We start from the raw sequence: 8,845 nt of genomic DNA on the forward strand, positions 1-8,845 counted from the left end.
AGAAATGATTTTAACAGGCAGTAAAACTAGCAGTTCTTGACTCACAAAGCAAATTCCATTTCACTGTGACTACGAAATAATATCTGTTAAGTTTTCTTTGATCCTTTGTCTGTAAGTGCAACCCCAGCTAGAGCAAATGGATGGTAAAAGATGTCTTTGGTACATATCCCCTTGTTACCCCAAAGCTATCTATTTCAGTAATATCCAAGCCAGCAGTTTAATAAACACAGCAGCACACAAATGTCTCCAGGTGCCAATGAAAACAAGTTTCTCCAACAGACAGAAAGAGTTCTGCTTGGCTATATCAACTCCATGTTATAGGCACATTAAAAGGATCACCACTTGTTGAAAAAGAGACTGAATCAAGCGGATAATATCCATGGGACTGTCAGATAAAAATACCTAAGTTATAAATAACAGCTTATGCTGGGTTGCTGGGGCTTTCAAAAAAATGATTATCTGATTATAAAAAGCATGTGCATTTTTTTGCACATTTTGGTTTTGTACTCTGCAGATTCTTCTGCCTTTTTCCTCGAGGTATGCCTGCCAAGGACCCAGATAAGTGTTATTCCACATGTGTAGATTGTTAATATTCCCATTTTTAGGACAAAGGTTTTGAGGAGATTCATAACTAAAACCTTTTCCTGTGAACTCACCCACTCAGTTTTTAACATAGGTCTTTGCAAAGCAAGTGTACACAACTCCATGGAGGGGGTTGGAGGTATAACGTAGACTGTGACAAAATGTGTATACAATATTTTTCACATCCCCAAGTCTTTTGTGAACAAACTATTGAAGTTTATTCAATAATGGATTTCACAAGTCTTCTTGATCATCCAGTGCTGTGGTTGCCAGAACACCTTAAAAACTCTCACACGTTACGTGCCTACCACACACCCTGCTGTAGGTCAGTGAGCTTCCCAGCAGGCTGTTGGTCACAGGAAAACACATCCATCTCTCAGGCTCCCACTCCAGTAGTTATCAAATCAGCCTGTGCAGCCAATATGAAAACATGTCCATCACTCCGATACCCCCCACCCTAGAGCAATCTGCAAGCAGTTGTGAAGTTTCCCAGTCTCCTACTTCAAAAGGTGGTAACGTATGCAGGGAAGGAACGGCTTGACATTTGAAAGTGACCTTAAAAAGAGTTTTATCACATGGCAGGCTAAGGTGAAAGCAAATAAAAGTGTTTACTTGCTAAGCACAAAACAGACAACACCATTTGCAAAATACAAACCCATGAATGTGCAGAAATGAAATGAGCATGTATTTATAAGTTATCCTGTCCTTGAGTAAGCAGTTTAGCAAATTGCTTAGTTCTGATATTTTTCACCACAACAGCCCTTCACACCCTGCTGTGAACCACTCTAAATTGATGCTGAAGCTCACTAATATGTTATATCTTGCATTTAAACTCAAAGTGCATCTACTACTCTCTATATGTGTGCATGCATGTATTTTTATATATGCATATATGGACCTAAGTCTGCTGCTTTAGACTGACAGCAGATAGGACAGTAACCAATCAGTTTGGAACAATAACGTTTGCGGTGGACTGTCCCTGAACCCTGTCTTTGAGGATGGGGGACAAGGGGACAAAGGCCTGTTTCTCCCCAGTTTTTCTCCCCTTCCCTCCCTTCAGTTAATTCTTTTTCTCGGACAGACCCTGCTCAATATCATTATCCTCAGAGAAACCCACCATCCATCTCACTTCATCAAGTTCGGCTGCCTTTTGCCAATTGCCTATCATCCTTGGGAAGCAGCTGATAGTACCATTCCCAGAAGGAAGGAAAAAGCTCTAGGATTAATTACTCTCCAGTTAAGTGCAGAAAACACATTTGCTGTGACATATTTATCATCTCACAGCATTCAAAAAGGCTAACATCTTGCACTCTAGATGAAAAGCCAGGGACTGTGCTAAGAAGCTTGTATCTCCTTTCAGACGCAGTAGAGTGGGGATGATAGGGAGGGGCTGAAAGAAGGAAGGTGGAAGTAGAGAAGGGTAATCACAGTTTCCCAGCAGATTTTTGTGTACAACATTATGGGACAAATGAAGGACTTGATTCATGTTTTGCTCAGATGCACCTCTTTATTCTTTGCAAACATCACAGTAAAATTGAGTCTTGTGGAGAGTCTAAAGCCATTGCCCTATTTTCATTAAAAACAGGAGGAATCTTCCCACTGATCTCCACACGCTTGGTCTGAAACCTTAGAGATCTGTTGCCCAGATCTGTTGGATTTAAGTCTAGCAGACAGAGGTTAGCCAAGGAGACAACCCGTGGCTCAATCACTTCCCAGCCTAGTGTGTTAACCTAAATTGCCACCCATTTCTTTGGGTGTAATACCCAGGGTGCGATGCAGGGCTCCTGCCTTTCCAGTACCTCTGAGGACATCGACTTTGGTGGAGAGGTGGAGTGAAGCGCTCAGCCAAAGAGCTTCCTCAGCTGCAACAGCAACCCGAAAACAGCAGTGGAGATCACAAATGAGAGGCCAGGAAGATGGAACCCCCTGTGACATTAGGGGAGCTCTGCATACAGGAGTGGCACAGGGGAAGGGCAGGTAGCAGTAAGTGAAGCAGACAAATGAGCATCGTTAGTGAACAGCACAGAAAATAAAGAAAAAAATAGTGAAGCTAGATGAAAGGGATGAAGGAAACAGTCACATAAATCTTCACCCCCTTTGTGTGTTATACGGATTTGCATGATTGTTGCTTTTGAGAGTTTTTTTCTTTTCCTGAAGAGTAATCTGTCAGTTATCATTAGCCCCTGGACCAGTGAGCCTCAGATGGCACTGATGACCTCTAATTCCCTTCCCTGAAAGGTGTGAACCCTGCACTTCAGATTGTACACAGCACGTTTCTCTTCTTACATTATCTGATAAACCTGACTGGCTACACTTGATGCCAAATAAAGGACTCAAGCCCCAGAAAGTGTAAATGTGACTCCACTACCTTCAGCAGAGTTTCACTAATTTATAACATCTCAGTCTCAGGCATGGAATTTTATTACAATAAAAACCAAAGATTTTACTTTTTTAAAGACTTAAGGTACAACAGTTAAACGTAGTTAAAACTCTCCGATACAAATATCAGTGCATTTTTTTCTGTGTAGCGTGGAAATACTTCTGCTGTTCCCTAATCTTTCATCTCTTGTTTTAGACATTGATTTATTAGTTTACAGCTTCGGTAAATTGAGAAAACCTGATGCTCAGACTTCTTATGTCTGACTTTTGAGCCTCATTTCTCAAATGTACCCTATAGTTATTCTGACAATTATGCTAGATTTAATTAGAAATTGGTTCTCCAAAAGTTCAAATACTGCATTATTATTTTGTTACTGTTTACCTCTCTTGTGCTAAGTTCAACATAGTCTGAACTACAACTTTGAACATTGTTTTGGTACATGTAAGGCCGTGTGACAACTTTGACTTTACGGTCAATGAAAATCAATTAATGCACATTAGTAAGAAAATTCTTAGAAAAGCAAAGTCTTTTTGAATGATAATCCTTCCCCTCAATAAAACCTTCCTTGCTCCACAAATCTTGCAATTCTCCTTTTTTCACAGAGACATATAAACCCACTGGTATTTTGTGATGATCGTATAAAGGCAAAAAAGACTTTAATGACCTTTATATAATTTGACTTCAAACAAACACTCAAAAGGCACTTTTTAAGCAAAGAAATTTCAAATACATATGGAATAAATTGCTAGATCTCGTTAGCAGTATCTTTAAAATGTAAGCCATAAATGTATTTCATGTTCTTTCCTCGTTGCTATATTACAAAATATTTACAGAAAGAATGGTTGGTTCTGGCCCTATACATCTTTCTGTGGAGACTTTGTTAAATATTGCTTTCCTGATGAGCTGAAGATACAAATCTACCTGCACTTACAGGCCATTCAGCTCTGATTTTTGTGTAATTGATGCAAATGAAGCATGTAATAGTGTTTTGTCAACTGCATGAAAAATGGCTTTAGGACATTCTAGTTATAGGAGAGAGAGAATTAAGAGAATCTGAGACGTTAAAGAAGGTTAAGAACATGTTAGTTGATTTAATTCTTCCAACACAAAAAATACTTGCCTTGTGCACCTCCTGGCCTGAATGGTTATGTTAACCCCACCTTTTGGCAGGTAAATACCTTCACCTCCTAGAGGACACAAGTAGACCTAGTATATTAGCAGCTGATGGATGACACCTAGAACAGGCCATGTGCATTTGTTACTGGCTGTGGGCAGAATACAAAGCACTTCTGGGTGTTAGGCACATATTTAAACATTGTTATATTAACTGGACAGTATCCCCAAGCACAGAGATTTTATGTTACATGCATTTCTTTTTCATTTAGTGCATTTACAAGAGAGGCAGCCACTGAACCCTAATGTTGAAACTCACAATTCATAAGGTCTCAGATGTTCAGTACAGGCTGGGTCATAAACACTGAGAAAATCAGGGAAGTCTGTTAGAGTCAAAGATGTAGGAGCTGAGATAATAAAAAGGTTAAATACTGGAATACCTTACTTCCTCACAAGCAAAATTTATACTTGTGTTTAACGATGTTCTTGGTCCAATATGGCTGTACCTTACAGCCTTCAAAACAAGCAGCATGCTGCAAGCTTGCATTCCTTGCCCTTTAATTGATAAAAAGCTTTAAATACCAGCAGTGCATGTGCCTGCTTTTGCATTGAAGGATGGATTAGGGAAGTGTATTGACTTGTTTTCCACTTCAGTGAAAACACTTTCCACGCAATCTATAGATAACAATGAGCAAAGAGTCAGGCAATGCTGCTTAACAAACCCACTTACTTTAAGTGCACTTAACTGTAAATACCTTATTCCTGAAAAAGTATACTGCCTACATAGATGTATCATAATGCTTCAATTTTTGAAACTGGAAGGCAGATGAGCTACCTCCTCAGGGACCATTTTGTAAAATTATGCGCACTAGGTGCAATCTAGTCCACTCACTGTCAAAAAAATAAAAAATAATAATAATAAAAAAAAGCATTTTCTAAAGGCATGTCTGTGAGCCCTAGGGATGAGTCTCATCTGGAAGCAAGGATTAAGTATTCAGAGATGACAGAAAAATCACCTCCCTCTTTCTTCAGCTCACGAGTGAAGGCCTTCAACTCCATCACAGCAGGTGCTGGACACTGCAGCACAACCCATGAAGAGCAGAATCACCCAGAGCAGCGGTTCTCAAATGAAGGCTTATAGCTGCCCAAAGAAATATTTGAATGGCTGCTAGGTCCTGCATCTCACCCACACTACCATGGCCTTGGAGAACCATTAGGAAAATCTGTGCAGAGGCGGCTCACCATTCTGAACGGTCTTTTCAGTGCAAATACAAAAGCACACGCTGACACAGCCTCCTCCGGAGGGGTAAATCCACCAGCCCGCTCCCAACTGCAGGAGGGCAGAGCCAGTACCACTCAGTGGCACAGGACCGTCTGTCCACCTTCTTTAAAGCTGTCCTGCAACATCTTGAGGACATAGTGGTCCCAGCCCCTTCCTTCAGCAGCCTGGGCACGCTCCCATGCCAGTAATATGTGCCTGCAAGCAGAAATTTGCTCAGCGTTTACCAGAGCCAGTAGGCTCCTGCCAGCGTACCCCAGAATCTTTGCTGGGAAAACTATAAATGTGTCCTGCAGTCTGAAGGCATTTGAGTAAGCCAAATCCACGGGAAGGAGTTCTGCACAGACACTCTATAGACTGACGTGTACAGACTTGAGGCATGGCCTTGAAACCACAGGGCAGAAAACTGATAGCCAGAAGCCAGCCCTCGCCCGCATCTCACCTCCCTCGTGTGCTTTTAAGCTGTGAGGTTATGGCCTGAGCTAGGTGGAGTTTATCGTGCAGCGCCTTCCAGGATCACCGTGTGCATCCTGCAGACCAGGCTGCATCATAGCCAGAGGCAGAAGAGCCTGGTTGGAGGTGCCAGCCAAGGGTACAGCCTGTTCTCCTCCACAAGCTTCTAAACATTTTGGGTAGCTATACACAATTCTTGTATTTGTTCCGTCGGCATGCTCGAAAGTCGCGTGACAGCCGGTATGTACACCCTGTCCTCACGCACAGAACAAAGACACTCAATTTGGTATGCTGCTCAGGTGACTGAAGTACCACTGTTTTACAAAGTGGCTTATTCACGAACAAATTATGTATGTGTCACTGCTCTCCACAATAAAATGTAGAAAGTTTTATAGTGCATTTGATAAATCCTTTTTTTTTTTTTGGTATCATTTAACTAAAATTTTATGTTCAGGATTGCTTTCTACAATACACAATGAAAATGAAAAAGAAATGTGGGAAAAATTACATCCTTAAGCAGAAAATAAATAAATAAATAAAATTTGCTGGGTTTAAAACAGATGGGTTGTACCTGGTGGTTCTGTATAGCCCTGGGTGACAAGTTACACTATTCCTACGCTTGGAGCAAGAAATAAGGGAGAGGAAACATGTCTGTATGGCTGTTGCACTAATACTGTTTTAGGGCTCTTGGCGTTGTGGGTCTGGCGTTATTAGCTGTGCCTGAACAGAAGGTTAGTCCAGCTTCCACAGCCACCCACATGCCCCGGCACTGCTCTCTTCCCATGGCCTGGAGGACGTTGTGCATGGAGGTCCCTCCCTTCTTCCGAAACACACCTGATGTGGGAGGAGAAAGCCTGTGACCCCTTCAAGTAGCTTTTCTGCCATACTGTCCCCAGTGGTCTAGACCTCTGTAACACTTTATGGCCATGTGTGGTCTCAGAAATAGGATGTCAGAGCTGACAGTCAGCCACTATCCATCCTTCCCGCAAGGCTATTGAGTGTGACAGTAAACACTCACCCTGAGCTAAGGCTGTTTTGAAAGATCACTTGAAGGCAAGTCGCTGAAAAACACACAGGCTGTTTCAAGTGGAAACAGCGAGACCGGTGCCTGTGCTGATTTGCCTTAGCTTCAGATACAAGGTCACACAGTAGGAGAAAAGAAAAAAGGAGTAAGGAAAAAACAACCAACCAAACAAACAAAAAACAAACAAACAAGCAAAACTAAAACTGAAAAACAGCACTTGTTGTATAATGGAACGATTTTAATAACAAAATCACTCATTCTCCCTTCTTATTCACAGAGATTCATTCAGCCAGCCTGGAAGCTAACCTTTTCCCTCCACAGATTGTCTTTACTTTATGTTGGTACTCAGTAATGTGCATACCACATACGGGAAGTTAACTTCTTCGGTCCTTGCCCAGAGAAAAACTACATGAAGCAAAGCAAGGGAAGGATAGGAGCCAGCATTGCTTCTCTCACCAGTGCCGGTTCCAGTTAGCCAGCACTGACAGATCTTGCTTCCACCCCAGAAACTTCCTGCAGCAAAGGAGCATGGCAGGTCCACAATAAGGAGTAACGCAGTAAGATCTGACATGAGCTCCTGACAGAAGCACAACCTTGTATGCCATGTTAGTAGGTCAGAAGGATGAGGCAGTACTGTCAAAAGGCACAACTAAGGAAGGATATTGAGACCAGTGATAAAGAAGTGGCTCCTCTTTTGTGTTTTATGCAAAATGACTGCAATTCCAGTCACTACCTTTTGCAATAGCTCTGCTACTTCAGAAGACCACGAACAACAAGTGTTCAAAATTTATCAGCTTACTCATCTAATGTTGTTTTCTTCAGCATACAATATGTCACTAGATGGATTACTCATCACATTTCTGAAAGTCTTCTCCCACATCCTATTTCAGTTAACATCCACTAATTTTATAGAGCACTGAGCACTTAACATAGTCAAATTATTTTCATGGAACTACTAGAAAAATTAGCCCCTCTGGCCACAGCTCCACAGGTGATAACAAACAAGTGCTCTACCTTGCCTATCATGCTTACAGCAACATTCCTGTGACACTTGAGAAAGATTTTATCAAGGCTGCTCAGCAGTTGTTTTAAGCAGCTTATCAGAGCCACTACCCAAAAAGCATCCTCAGACTCAATAAAAAAAGTTACTATTTTTATAGTTCATGCATTTAACTACAAGAACCACATAAGCTACTTAGAACTGTTAACGCTTACAGCACTCAGTTCATCTACCACATTTTTAGACCAGTATCTCAGAACTTTGCCCCCCTTCATCTGCAAGTGTTCTTGAAACACTTGGCCACTGAGAAACTATCTTATATAATATTTAAGTCTATCTACTATTAGTTGACAAGAACTTTCCAGATTTAATAGAATTTCCAAACTCACAGAATTCCCAACAGAGTGCTTCTAAGTGAAGCACTCAGATGCAGGTATCTGTAAGATGTTAGTAATGCATCAAAATGTAAAAGTGAATTACTCCTTTAATCTGTTTAAGAGAACTGATTCTACTTCAAAGCCTAGATATACTGGAAAATTCTGCAAGGTTCAGGAATGAAATTAGTAGTCCAGAAGCAAACAAAATTACTTCAAGCACAATAAAAATGCTAGGAAATACATGAGTTTTGGGGGCAACAATGTCAGTTGGTCCATACAAAAAAGAAGCACGTGCTCTCACCTGCTCTGTTAGAGAGAGACAAACTTCCACTGCAGCCCCAGACTTTCCTCTCCCAACAGAGGACAACACTGTCTAGAATTAATGGTTTTTTTCAATTCCCAAAAAATATTCATATGAACCGTTTACCTTTGTGACTAGAAAAACTAGATAACTGCAGATACATAACTTCAGAAATAACTTCTCACCAACTGGAGTATTTGAAAGTGATCTGATTAACAGCATTCTGGCAATTAAGAATCTTTTAATTATGGCTTTAATTTATTACTGATAGTTAACTACAGGTATTAATTGGAAAAAAAATCTGTACGAATAATTGATATCTTAATAAAAAAAACA

The 8,845-nt window shown here is 40.9% G+C and overlaps 1 protein-coding gene across 1 annotated transcript in view; it reads left to right on the forward strand.

Annotated features, from left to right (window-relative positions):
* Positions 1 to 8,845, forward strand: part of POT1 (protection of telomeres 1) — a 629,477-nt gene that overhangs the window by 439,768 nt on the left and 180,864 nt on the right. The gene's annotated exons all lie outside the window — the stretch shown is intronic.

This window comes from Anser anser (genome assembly GCF_964211835.1).
Source record: "Anser anser genome assembly, chromosome: 1".
In the NCBI taxonomy this organism is placed as follows: domain Eukaryota; kingdom Metazoa; phylum Chordata; class Aves; order Anseriformes; family Anatidae; genus Anser; species Anser anser.